The sequence below is a fragment of the Struthio camelus genome, chromosome 3 (genome assembly GCF_040807025.1).
Source record: "Struthio camelus isolate bStrCam1 chromosome 3, bStrCam1.hap1, whole genome shotgun sequence".
Taxonomy (NCBI): domain Eukaryota; kingdom Metazoa; phylum Chordata; class Aves; order Struthioniformes; family Struthionidae; genus Struthio; species Struthio camelus.
Window position 1 is genome coordinate 18863447 of NC_090944.1, and position 14236 is coordinate 18877682.

At 39.5% G+C, this 14236-nt stretch overlaps 1 long non-coding RNA gene across 49 annotated transcripts in view; it reads left to right on the forward strand.

Moving 5' to 3' along the window:
• The window catches only part of LOC104149902 (uncharacterized), a 132230-nt gene that overhangs the window by 69602 nt on the left and 48392 nt on the right, over positions 1-14236 (forward strand). For 2 of the 49 annotated variants that reach the window (XR_011139991.1, XR_011140020.1), the window contains one exon: positions 7011-7106. The exons of 46 other annotated variants lie outside the window; for them this stretch is intronic. This is a non-coding gene — a long non-coding RNA (uncharacterized lncRNA). Of the gene's footprint in view, positions 1-4814; positions 4982-6009; positions 6170-7010; positions 7107-14236 lie in introns of those variants that run through there. One more of the 49 variants, XR_011140003.1, reaches the window with a different exon arrangement.

Consider the following 14236-nt stretch of genomic DNA (forward strand, 5'->3'; position numbering starts at 1 on the left):
TCTCTGGAGGTGAGAACTGCAGTTGTAGCTAAACAGAAAGCTCATGTTTCTATCCTATCTTATATTTCTATTTCTATTGCTAGGGGAGACGAATCAACAATTCACATTTTTCAAACTATGGGAGCCTAGGAAAAATCTGCCACTGCTATTCTGAACTCCTCTACATGACAATGTGTGAAAAGATATAACATTTTGACCTCATTAATTAGTAGTCTGTAAGTTCGTCTTAGTCCTGATCACTTTGACTTTCTGTTCAGGAGAAGTGATAAACTGAGGTTAAGTTTTGTAAGAATGATCTGAATTTACCTGCAGGAGCTGAACATATAGTATAAGTGTAAGTATTAAGCTGATAAAGAACAGCTCCTTCTTTTAGTATTCCTTTTAACTTGTCAATGGAAGTTGCAGACAATGTGCAAAAAATAAATAAATATTAAAATAATTTATTTAATGTATAAGTTCTGGTAAAAGATATTTTATGCTGTTAAGTATTTCCTTTCACTATTGAAAAGCAATTGCTAAGTTATGGGAAGCAGAGAGGGAAACTGAAAAACCAATTAAGGTTGAATAGACCTGCTTTATTATCTATACTTAGTATCTATATACTTATCTACATCTTTATTATCTATACTTACTTTCTCTGGGCTGCATCCAGGAATTAAATTATTTGTTTTTCACATAGGCTTTTCTCCACCATGTTATATCACATAGAAAAACTGCAGCACTTTGATTCCATAATGATTTAACAGTGAGATAGGTAGCTACCTTGAAGGATAATACAATACTAAAGCATTACATTTATTTAATTTGCTGGCGCATTCAGTTTTGCCTTGAGTTTGACATAACAAATGCGTGCAAGGAGAGTTGTGCCTAGGAACTGACTTTTTAAAAGGAAAGTTAAAAATAATCAGCATTATGGATCAGCATAGTCTCTATGTTATTAAAATGATGAGGACATTTTACCACAGCTTACATGGATATATTTATCAACAGTGCTTTGAAACAATTGCATTTTTTTATTCTGAGCATAAAATTCTCTTCAAACTTACAAAAATAATTTTTCAAAATTGCAGAATACTAAAGAATGTCTCTATTAAGTATTCAGTGAATAAAATATGTTAAATACTAAAAAAAAGAATTTAGAAAAATAATTCTAAATCTGTATGGAAAAATGAGTGTCAACGTTCAAAGGGACAAAAATACAAAACGTGGGCTTTTGATGAAATCATTGTCTTGTTTATAAGTATCTGTAACACTAAGGAGGAAATTAACAGTAGAAAAACTTTTATCGATCATTTATTGGTCACTGAAAAAATAAAGCACAAAGGAGTACATGGCTCCTATGTTAATGGGAATTTCATATATCCTTATCAGAATATTGTGGTTAAAATGTAGAGCTATATTGTCTTCTTTTTCGCCCTGAGGACTTTTCTACTCAAAATCAGATGAATGTTTGGAAGAAAGGCTTGAGTAAAGAGGAGTAATTAGTTTCCACGAGTTATCTGCAAGAAGCAAAAGGTCTGCTCACAGAGGGAAATAGCCTCTCTACCCTGAGCAGAGAAGCCAGCTGATGGTGATGCGCTCCCTTACTGGGTGGGCATCCCTTGGTGCGGCCCACTGAGCACCTTCTTCTGAGCTGGCAGTATTGGATCTAGCACACTTGCACTGTATGTAGTTGCACAGAAAATCAAACCAAGGCACTTTCTGGTATAAAAGAATTCTAATTCAAAAAAAAAAAAAAAGTAGTAAGCTGAAGGCAGAGGAGTCAACAGTATTTTGAGGTTCCTTCCAGTGTTATTGCTGGACATAATTCGGAAAATTTAATGTGCTTGAGAATTTATATTACTGCCTACAGGGCTAAAGCCTCTCTCTTACAGTAGACCCAGCACAATCCTGACCACATGCTTAAAAGTGAAATAAATAGGGTAAATGGGGACAGGCTGAGAGAGTGGGCACTGTTTAGCCTGGATCAGCTTGAGGGGGATCTTATCAATGTGTATGGATATCTGATGGGGGGAGGAGGGAAGATGGAGGCAGGCTCTTCTCAGTGTTGCCCAGTGACAAGATGAGAGGCGACAGGCACAAAATGAAGCATAGGAAATTCCACCTGAGCATAAGAAAACACTTTACTGTGAGGGTGGTTGAACACTGACACAGCTCACACAGAAAGGTTGTGGGGTATCCATCCTTGGAGACATTCAAAACCCGACTGGGTATGGTCCTGGGCAACTTGCTCTAGCTGACCCTGCATGATGACCTCCGGAGGCTCCTTCCAACCCTGACTGTTCTGTGATTCTGTGATTCTCTGAAATAATGGAGGAACATATTTCAGTGGAAATTTACTTAAAACTTCTGGTCAAGAAAAAACACGAGCCGAGAGGAACACCAAGAAGGAAACTTCCTCACTCTCAAAAACGTGTGTCAGACCATCCCTCAGGGTCTGCCGTGCTCATGCCCCATTTCACAAATGAGTCATCACCAACCTTTGCTCTTCCAAAGATCAGGCTACAGTAGAAGCTTTGTCATGGTCACTCCCCTCCGTCTGTTTGACCCTGCACAGTTTGATAATCAATGTTTTACTTGGTAGCCAACAGTCTTTGGCCAACACTGTCGTATCTACGTCATGGCCTATAGACAGTTAGTCTTGTGCAGGTGTGAAATTCGTCTTTAAGATGGCCAAATTAACCACCTGAACCAGGAATCTACAGGCAGCACTGCTTTAGGGGTCGTCACACCTGTTTATCCCCTTAATATTTATCCCTTTAATAACATCAAGCCATTCCATTTGTCTCCAAGGTTGAAAGCACCACCGTGACTCCTGCTCTTTCCCTCCTTTCCAATTCTTACCTTGCAGAAAACTGCTTACAAGGTCAGAATAATAGCAGAAGTTCAGAGGCTTTTCACATTGCTGAAGTGAGACACCACTTAGCTGAAGTGAACGTTAATTTTTCTTCTACTGTGGCAGTGACAAATGGAAATTTGAAACCTTAAAAGTGTCTTGTAGCAGGTTATTCAGAATGCAAGTGCAGTGCTGATTGATTGACTTGATTTTACCTGGGTTGCATTGTACTTACAGTAAGGGCGCTTCAGGAGAACATTTATCTCTTTGCTGCCACTGTAGGAGCAGTCAATTTCAAATAAAGCCTGGGAATGAAGATTGATCCTATGCTTCAGGGTTTTTTCCAATGTCAAATTTTCTGGGAATGTCAAAAAAACTCTCAATTAAATTGAAAGAGCTAAACAAATATTTAATATACCATTACTTGTATTCTTGAGGTTTTCTTCTTGGGCTAGGCAGCTTTTTCTCAAGTCGGTACTATGACTCTTTCTCTTCCTTTCTGCACTATCCACATTTAGAAAGGCTAAAGGGAAAAGAAATATTTCTTTTGCCCAGTTTTAGCATACGATTAACAATCTGCAAGGAGTATATAATTATATGCAGTGCTGATGAAAAGAAATGTTCAGAGCTCTTCAAGGGTGAAGTCACCTAATTCCCCATGCACCCACTGCAGGACTCACTGCCTTGTACTGATTTATCGATGGGTTTCAAATCTGTGCTGGAAAGACCACCTTTGAGGGGTGAAATGGAGGTTCAGCCTTTCTGACTGTTCCTACTTAGCCCCACGGCCAGGACAGCTAATGAATGCCAAATGTAGTGTTGTGGAATTAGTCTACCAGGATCTCACTGAAGACTGCCAATTTGTCTCACACAGGCCAGTGAGTAGCCAGATAACAATCTTAGGTAGTAACTTTTGAGTAAAATACTGGCCACATCAAAGGCAGTGAGATTTGTAGCCGTTGACACTGGGACTGTGATTTCTCCCCTGGCTGCAGATGACTAGTTCAGATCTTAGCTGCCTGTTGATGGATTTAAACTATCTTCTGAGTCACCTAGCTTTTGCCTCTCCTTGCAGTCACTCCCCTCTTCTCACTTCTGTAGTTTGTCTTCGGCTTTGGTCACCAACCATAAGGTTTATATGTGAAAAGCACTAATCTCTTTCCTATCTATCTTTCCTGTTTTCAGTGAAAGCTGTTTTCACTCAAGCTGTTGTTGGTGCTTTGGATGACATTGTGCAGCACCTGGGGAGAGCTGGTGGGGGTAGTGCAGCAGGGAGGCTGGGCCATCGCAGGGGTTAAGAAAATAGCTTCCACAGAGCACCCAGCCTCCACCATCCCACCATCTTCTCTGTCATTTTGTGTGCATGTACGTGTGGAATCATATGTGTATTTGGAGGACATTATTTTTTTCCAGACTTTCCTGCTAAGTCTTTTACGTGTGCCCTCAGGCGGATATGTTGCAGCACCATGTAGGGCTTTTTTGTCTTAACACAAATTCCATTCTTGCAGGTTCCTTCTCATATAAATTAAAACTATCTGAAATAGGAAGCTCTATGAAGTCTAAATTACTCTGTCACTCATGAGGAACTGTGTTGTTAGTGTTACCATTCTCCATTTTATTTAAAAAGTGAGGAAAACACAATTCAAATGTCTGCAGAGCCAGCCTAATAAAAATGACAGATTAGTTGTCAAACCGCTCTGCTCCCACTCAGCCCCTCCTCTCTCCTACCCTTCCTTCTGTTGTTCAAAAAGAACTCATGCAATAGCTTTCTTGCTGCTGTTGGTTTTTGGAAATAGCCAGCTGATTCTGGTAGCTCAGGGATTACACTATTTTGGTTGCACTCAGTGGGCGATGCTGTGCAAAAACCTGCTTTGTCTTAATAATTTAGCTCTTTACGCTTTACCGGAGTTTAGCAGCCCTCCTTGGCTGTGGATCAGATTTTATTTTAACCTCTGTATTTTACTACTCACCTGAACAGCGCAAGAGTTCACAAATCCAGAACGTGCAGGCTGTTCCTCCTGGTATGTGAAGGCAGTTTTGCAGAATGACCTGGTAAAAGGAATCCAAGATGGAAACCCTGCAGTCTGGCATTTTCCTCTAGAAATCAAATAAAGTTCTAGTTGAACACTGCTGGCATTTTACAGGGTATGTATATTTACTGAGTATAGAAATAATTGCCAACATTGTAAAAGGAGATGAACTGTATACTTCAAAGGAATGTTGATGGAGTTAATGGTTCTAATTGTACTGCGTATTAAAATTCATAGGTCAAGTGTCTGTCTCAACAGTTACTCAGAACTAGTCAAGTAGGCACGGGAACTTGATTTTCTGTGAGCATAAATTGCCAGAAGGGACCTTGGCACAATTTGGATGGGATGTGACCATCCTATTTAAAAGAGTAGAAGACTTTAGTAATGTAGATGAAGGCTGTTCCTGCCAGCTGGATGCAGTACCGGAGAGTGGTACTGGGCACATTTATTAGTATCGACATAGCCAAAGAGGCCCAGAGGAATTTTGCCATGAGCTTGAAAGGAATGAGCATTTGGCCAGTGTTATGCAAGCATCACTTCCAATCTGCAGCTCAGAAAAGCAGTTTACTAAAGGGACTAAGAGCGCGTCTCAATTTACGCAAGGGGGAGAGTTAGCTTTGGACAGGCTGGATGGCTTCAATAGATCACATATTTCATCTGTGGCAATGGAAGGAAAGGATTCCTCATCATCTTAACTTTGAGTCTTAGTATCAGACTTGTTCTACCTTTCACCTTGATGTAAAACCTTCAGTTTGGTGGATGAGCTGCAGTAAGTCCATGTAAATCAGGTGTGTTTCCTCATTTGCATGCCTGTGATCCAGCCTGTTTACTGTCTCCACTTTCTAAACTTAAAATCTTTCTGAGTGTAAACGTGGGAGAACAACCCTTTCCTGTATGTTTGCCAGACTGTGATTTACCATGTTATGCCATCTGTTTGTATTTTCTTTATGTGTGAACCTGCTGTAAAAATTATCTTAGTGAAGTTTGGAAGAACCTGCTACCATTATTATTTAGTAAGCCAAAGGAATGAGAGAAACAGATGATCAGAATTAAAGTTGTCACCCCTGTAGTTTTTTAAGGTGGTAAGTCTTCTTGTTTCTGATTCTGTGGTGTGTTTTTTGCTTTATTTTAAATGTAAACTAGGCATCAACAGTCCGGCTTTCCTGACTTTTATCTGCCTCTTTAGCCTCCTCAGTATGTATCTTTCCTGCTGGACATCCTGCTGGACGTTTCTTATCCCAGAAGCCATGATGGTCAGGGAATGCTGAGCCAATATTCCCATCTTTTTAAATTGCTACTGTCTTTATTGGCTTCTGTTTTTAGAGTTGGGTGGAATAACCTAAGGCAGGTGCTTCAGCCTAAAAGGTGCTGAACATGTATTGATAATAATATTAATAAGACTAAAATTTATAACGCTTTTTCTGCATCAGATACCAAGCTGGCAGTGACTTTTAACAACTTAATTGCCCTGGAGATCAAGATTTGAATTCAAAATAATGTTGACAAATCAGAAATAAGAAATTATAAGAAAAAAAGGAAGGAAAAAAGATAGTGTTTAATATGAATAAATGATCTTAGGTAAGAATAGTCAATTGCACAAATGTCAAATAGGGAAGTATTAAATAAATAGAAAATTTTCAAAAAAAAAAAAAGATTTGAGATCATGAAGGCTACAGAGTTTCACAAGCTGAACATGAATTTGCACATGTTTCTGTGCGAAAAGTATGCTGGGAGATCGGCACAGAAGAAGGCTATAGTGGAGAGAAAGTAATCCAGTCTTTAGCAAGATCCCAGCAGGAGCTCTGCATCCAGTTCATGAAGGATACGGACCCGTTGGAAAGTGCGTAAAGAGCAGCAACAATAATCCTTTAAAGTCCAGAAAGTATGACTTATCAGGTAAAGCTGAATGATCTGATGTTATCAGAGCAGAGAAGAGATGACCAACGGAAGATGCAAATATAAGATGTACAATAAGGAAGAATGGAAAAGTTTGCTTCTTGTGACAGTGGTAGACAAGAAAAATAATGGGCTTATGTTACAGAAAAGATTAGGCTAGATATTAGAATTTTTTTTTCTAGCTGTGAAGAATAGTGAAAAACTGCAAAAAAAAGGTCACCAACAAGGTTGTTGTGTCTCTGTTACAGGAATCGTGAAAAAAAGAGATTACAGAACTGTCTACCAGAAATATCCTCAGGGCAGAGAAATGTCTAGATGATTCAAGGGTCCCCTCCAGCTCTGTGGTACTATCAACTACTGACTTGCGTACTTCTCCCTGTTTTCTGTTGCATGCCTCTGGAACAATAACATAGGTGAAGTGTCAAAATGTAGGTGGAATGAATGCAGTTCTTCTTCAAGTGCTTATTTTGCTCCAGACGGACTACTTGAGAAATGAAGTATTGCTCAATAAGTCAGATTCTCAGCTGATAGACCAGGCATGCCTCAGCTGGAAGGGAGTGGTGGGAGTTTGCAGTGATGGGCTACAGGTCAGTCTGGCCCCAGCGTGTAAGTTAGATGAAAATTTGAGATCAAGACTGGCTATTTGTGGTAACGAGGTTTAACGTCCTAAGACAAAATCTTGAACAACCTCTCAAATATTGACGGGAATTTTGCCATAAATTTTTTCCTGATATACAGAATAGTTCTAAATGTGATAAATGAATATGCCCGTAATAAATAGCCTTCACTTTATTTTGTTTTAAATTGTACGCTATCTATTGATATTGGTTAGAAATAATGATTTTTTCTGTGTTTTCAACTCTGCTCTGCTCTGGATTGAGCAGATAGATTGGATTTCAGTAATGTAAGATCGCCTGGGTTTTAACTGACATGCAATGTTTTTAGTAAGAGATATTTTAAATAAGTATATGGAAGTAAAAGGAAATACATGTTCAGGAGAGCTACTTGCAGAAATAATAGAGGATACTAATTATAGTGAGGACAATACAGGAGAATTTTACCTAATGGTGATGCTAGATCATGATGCACTATAGACATGGTATATTACAAACAAACATCTGCTATCTAGAATCCATTCTCTGATCCTTCCTCAAAATTGATATGTTCAGTTAGATTTCCAGGGCTGATCTTAGCTTTACTGACCCACTCTGCACCCTAAAACTTTGTTCCTTCAGACTGAGATCAAGTATAATCAGCTATGAAAACAAATTATTCTTCTCACATCCTTGTCTCCTGCCCTTGAACACCGCAGAAGACTCACGGATGCAGAGGGAACAACGAGGTGCCCCCGCCCAGAGTAACAGGCAGGGTGAGGGCTCACCAGGCATTAAAATGATGCAGGCCTTTGTGCGTAGCTGATTATAGTTGCTGTTTTGTGCTGTAATTTTCTTCACGTGGTTGCTTGAAATGCAAGGCCTTGCCTTGCTACTCCAGTTTTCCTGACCAGCTCCCTGGGGAGCCTTGCAAGCTCTGCCACACAAAGCCTGGGACAGCTTTTCACTTGTTCTTCTGAGCTTGAAATGTCATCTGACAAAATGCAAGGACTTGCCTGCTTGCCTGATCTTTGGCCTGCTCCCTGCAGAACTGCAGAAATTACAAGTAGCTGTAAGAAGAGTGAGAGGCTTATGAGGGGGCTGTCCTTGTACAGATGAAAAGAATGGCTGGGGGTGTGACTCTCACTGATGACTAATTTATTGATGCAAATTGTCCTTATGTTCAAGGCTTCAAATATGAATGAAAGAGAGAAAATTTGCTAGGGAAGAGGTGGGCAGAGGGAGCTGGAGAGGGTGATGAAAGAAAAAAAGCAAGTCCTACAACTAGACAATGAATAATTTGGAGATTTGTTGAAGGTGGAACGTCAATGGTAGATTTCATTTCTAAACTATTTGAAGCAGTTCCCATCTTAAAGGCATTGATGTTCACCGTATGCTTGTGCATTGAGTGCACACATTCTTATCTTATGGAGAGTTTATTCTGAAAAAAAATATGAGTGTAACAATATATGAATCCTTTACATGCCTAACTCAATAAATAAGAACATGTTAATGATTAGAGCACAAGACTTACTTAGATTCAATTCTCTATTTTGTTCTGCTCCCAGCTCTGCCATCTGTTTAATGACTAGGGCAAATTTTATCAGTTTGCCTTAGTTTCCCAAACTATAAGATGCACAGATGTCTGAGCTCTGTTGATAAAAAGTACCGCTTAATAGATTAGTACTGCTGTTTTTATTGTTTCTTCAACAGTAAGATTTAGTTTGAAGTATCTTGCCAACAATAATTTGAGCAGCGTCATCATTAGCATTTTCATGATGCCCTGGAAATGTTCCTGATTCGCTTTTGCAGTGCTAACTTTCCTTTTCGAGAGGTTAGAGTTAAAGTTCTGAAATTCGCTTCAGCTGTTTAACAGGGCAAAGCATGTTTGAATCACAGAACTGCAGATAACACGACGTATAAACTAGTATAAACTAGTTTTAAGGCCCCATTGCCTTTGTCCTCCAAGTTAGCCCCCAAAATTTCATCACAAACACAAAAATACAAAGAAATTGGATGGTCTTTTCCCTTTATATTGAAGGATAAAACTTCTTATGCGTGTGTAAAGGCACTTAGCTCTTCACAGGAGACCCGCATTAATGTTTAACCCAAAGTGCTGCTAGTTGACTTTCCCTTGTCACTCAACTCACAAGTTGTTCTTTTTTAACCGTATGCCCATATATATCTGTGACATACAAGCTCTGGAAGAAAATACAATTTCCAGGCCTAAATCATCACATCTCAGCTCCTTTTCAAAGTTTAGGTGAAGCAGAGGTTGTTCAGTGGGGTTTCAGAAATTTTGCTGGTGACAGTGACGGATATAAAACTGTATTTTATAACCAATCCTAGATGGAAAATTTCTTGCTGCAAATAGGAGACATACTCCCAGAGCATGCAGTATCTTTGGTATTTTGAACCATGAAATGATGCCCCAAGCCTGAGTGCTTGCAGCCAGAGCAGAAGTCAGAGCAGTACTGGCTCTGACTGAGGGTACGTGTACCTGTACTGAGGACCACGGTGCTCCTCAGATAGTTTGCAAACAAGCAGAATGCTTCAAAGCTATTTGCCCTACTCAGCCACATGCAGCAATGGAGAACTGACACTTTTCATACTTGTAGTCCTTCCAAGTCTAAAGCTTGTAATCCATGGTGAGCACAGCATTTCAATTAACTTTGTGAGTTTTGATATTTAAAATAAGTTTTATCTATTTTAAACTAATCAGCAGTAGCATGCTGTTTTGAGGAAATTTTCTCTCCTATGAAGAAAGGCTGAGAGAGCTGGGCCTGTTCAGCCTGGAGAAGAGAAGACTGAGAGGCGATCTCATCAATGTGGACAAGTATCTGAAGGGAGGGTGTTGAAAGGATGGGGCCAGACTCTTCTCCGTTGGTGCCCAGCGACAGGACAAGAGGCAACGGACATAAGCTGAAACACAGGAATTTCAGTCTGAACCTGAGGAAAAACTTCTTTGCTGTGAGGGTGACAGAGCACTGGCACAGGTTGCCCGGAGAGGTAGTGGAGTCTCCTTCGCTGGAGATATTCAAAAGCTGTCTGGACACAGTCCTGGGCAATGTGCTCTAGGTGACCCTGCTTGAGCAGGGGGGTTGGACCAGATGATCTCCAGAGGTCTCTTCCAACCTCAACCTTTCTGTGATTCTCTGAAATGAAAAATTAATATCAATTGTACATGAAGATGTATGAAGAAATTTTGACCTACCATTCAGTACCTGTGGAATCTCCCCTGAAATTCTGTGCCAGTTTGGGCCACTTTTAAGAAAGATAAGGGCCTGTTAGAAAAAGTCCTGGGGATAATAACAAAGTGAGTGGAGGTTTGGAAGCACATATGACTGAAAAACTGTCTTAATATAGAGAAGAGATGCCTCAGAGAACACATGAAAATAGATTTCAGATACATAAAAGACTGTTACAAGGGATAAAGGAATAAATTCTTTTCCACGTCTTTGGGGTTCGTACAAGGAATAACGGACCTAAGTTGCAGCAAATGAGTTTTAATTTAAATATGAGGAAAAATGTGTTACCTACAAAGAGATTAAATCCTAGGACGGATTTCCTGAGAAGCCTGAAGGATTGCCTGCACTGGTTTTTAAAATCAATTTAAAACCCATCTATTTAGGATGACAGAGGTAGAATTGAATCTGCAGTGGGGTGGGAGGTGGACTAGAGGACCTCTGGAGGTTTATTACAGACTAATTTGCTGTGGTTCATATTAGAGTGCATATAAATAGCTTCACATTTTATTAATCTCAGAGGGAGGTCTGACTCTGCCCTGGCTGGACACCTCTGCTTTAGGGCAAGCACTACCCAGTCAGTCCTGAAGAACCTCTTCTATTTTTTTGTCACGTGTTTTTAATCATTACTTCTAGCTTTACTTTTCATTTCATCACTGCTGCACTCAGATTGCTTGCTCATGTAAGGGGGCCACTTATTGCCTTTGGTTTTCTCCCTCCCCCTCCTGTGCCCAGAAGCCTGAGTTTCCCCTCTCTCCACTGCTATTATTCAACCTGCTGCTTTGAACAGCGCCTCTCAGAGTGCAAGTGTAAGATACTTTCCACGTCCATCAGCTTGTTGACCTCTGTTGACATCAGCTTGGAACCTCTGAATTGTGGAAACTGAGTTTGCAACTCAGTTTGCAACAGATCTGGATTTAAACCACCTGACAAATCAAGCGCAGAGAGCTACTGAAGGAAGAGACCTCTTCTTCCCCTGCAATTTACCAAAGTCACTGCTGTCGAAAATGAGGAAGATGGATTCTACTCCCCGGCCAAAACTTCTGCTCAATAGCTTAGCCTGTTGGGAAGCCAAGATCCACAACCTTTTCTGGCTTCCAGATTACTGATCAAGGTGGCCCCTAGTAAATGTTCAATGCTAAAAAAACTAAATGATGACTTTACCAATAAAGGGACTCTGCTCTGTAGAACTTGCAGATCTGCCATAATGTAAACATCTTTCCATCATAACAGAAACAGATGTCTTTCTATTAGTAATGTTGCTATGTTTGCAGGTGCCAAAAGCATCACACATACTGTTTATTCTCTGCTTGAAATAGCGATGGGCAAAACTTAAGCAGTTTGGTGAACATTTTGTTATGACTGGACGGGACCTGAACTTCCATGACCTAAGGAAACCATTAGAAAAGAGCTGTAGAAATCTACAGCTTTTGATTTGGAACTGGCAAAATCTAGAGTATTCAGACATAGAATTGTTTGTCCACTCTCAGTTACTTATCATCTAGGTTGAAGGAAGCCAGCCCACTGGAGGGACATTTTGGCACTAAAGTACTCACAGTGTCCATGAGACTCAGGGATCCAGATCCAGTTTTTCTGTTCTAATCCATTTCTAAAAATCAAGAATTAGACTATTTTTTAAGAAATGAGATTTTTTTTTGTGCAGGCTGGGAGACAAATTATCCCTATTTAGGGAACAGAGACTATGAAAAGTAGGGAAATACCGGTCGATATGTATTACGCGTTTCTAAAGAATATGTGAAACAGAAGCCACAAGGTAGTTTTTACCTCCTCAGAAGCCACAGACATCTTATTTTGGATGAATAAAGAGTGGTCAGGGGTTTGTAAGTATAAAGGACATATCAAACCTTTGTGGAATCTTTCCTAGTAAACCACTGGAGATAGATTTTGGGTAGACAAACCGGAGTTAATTCTGACTATGTCAGAATTATTAGTCCGCCTTTTTACTGACAATTTTTTGGAGAATATATACTGAAAATGGTCAAAGGGATCATAAATTTTAGCTCCCTCTAGATTTATGTGTCATTGAGGATCTGGGAGGAAATGCAACAAAAAATTCTGCTATGAATGGGTCATAGAATATTTAATACTCTCTTCCACAGCTAATGTCTCTTGCCTCTGCAGTGGAATGATATCTCAGGAATTCTATAAGTATTGCCATGATATTTCTTGTGGCTCTCCTGGATTATCTTCTATATGATGCCACTTTGACTGCCCAGTACCATGGTTCTACCTCATATGATGAGGTGAATAGAGAAATGAAACAGAGGAGATTCAGTACATTCTCCTCTTCAGAAAAGTTTTGTTCAAGCTCCTAGTAAAGTCTCAGGTGTCCAACAGATGTCCTAATTAGCAATGGACCTCACTGAAAACTTGTAGTCTCCTGAATATGCCTGAAGCTTGTTTGTTCACTTCTGAACCACGTTATAAACGCTAGCCCTGTGTCAAAGCTGACTCTCGCATAAATCCTAGTAAGATCTAGATCCAAATGTCCATATCTCAGTTTTTATCTATCTAAAAAACATCCCATTTCAATTAGAAATCAAAGGACCGGTAATTTATATTCCTGTGCTGGGTTTTTTAATACCATCATTCTTAAAGGTTAGATATTGTAGTAATAGGAGTGTTATAACTATAGAGATATGTACTACTTAGACATCTGGAAAGAGTTAATCTCCTTCTATTGCAGGTACTGATATTCTGTGCTCATGCCACATTAGAAAAACTTAAAATAAAAGTGTACCTGGAATTAACACACTGTGCCTCCTAATGACTTACCAAGAGAGAGGTGCAAATTAACTCACTTTGTAATTGGTTTTGTCTGACATTATTTGCATGTGACTTTCCCTGATGCTGTAAGAGATGGCATCTAAAGAGCTAGGCTTTCTTATGAGACAAAGCCAAATGTTATAAGTTAATTAGTACCAAAATGTGAATGAAAGAGAGTCCACTCAGCCACGTTAGGCTGAGTGAATGAAGGAAAGAGATTTGTCATTTTGAAAGTTGCTAATTGTGCCTGTTTCTCTGTTTGGAGAAGGGAGTCTGTAGGTCTGGGCCAGTTGCCCTTGGGGACCTATCTGTTAACTCACTGTCACCTTCTCTTGAGATACCATCATCTTGTAATGCTGAGCAATAAAATTTGTAATTGTAGGTCTTTTGAAGCCCATGGCTAAAGGACACTAACACAGTTTGTTTACACTGAAGGAGCTCACAAGACAAACTTAAGTAATTAGATGAGTATAATGGTTAGGTACCGAGAATAAGCTGTGCCAAATATAAACTAGAATTTCAATGAGAATTCTGTTTATGTTTGCTTTGTGTTAAAAAAGAAGTAGTATTATAATGGTGTTTCCAAAAAGAATTTTTCAGAATTAAGAAATTATTCTCCCAAAAAGCATCAGCTCATCCTGGAATTAATTATCATTTTTACTGCAGCTACACTGCTTCTTGCGAGCTTAATTTTATTTCCATGAGCTATTTACTTTTGAGCACAGCTAGCAACAGAAACACAGAGAGGTGATCATTTATGGCATGAAGGCTGTCTGGCTAAATGCAGTCTTTATTTTAGGGAGTTTTTTTGGCTTGCTCATGCTTTGTTTCCAAAACGTACGTATAGGC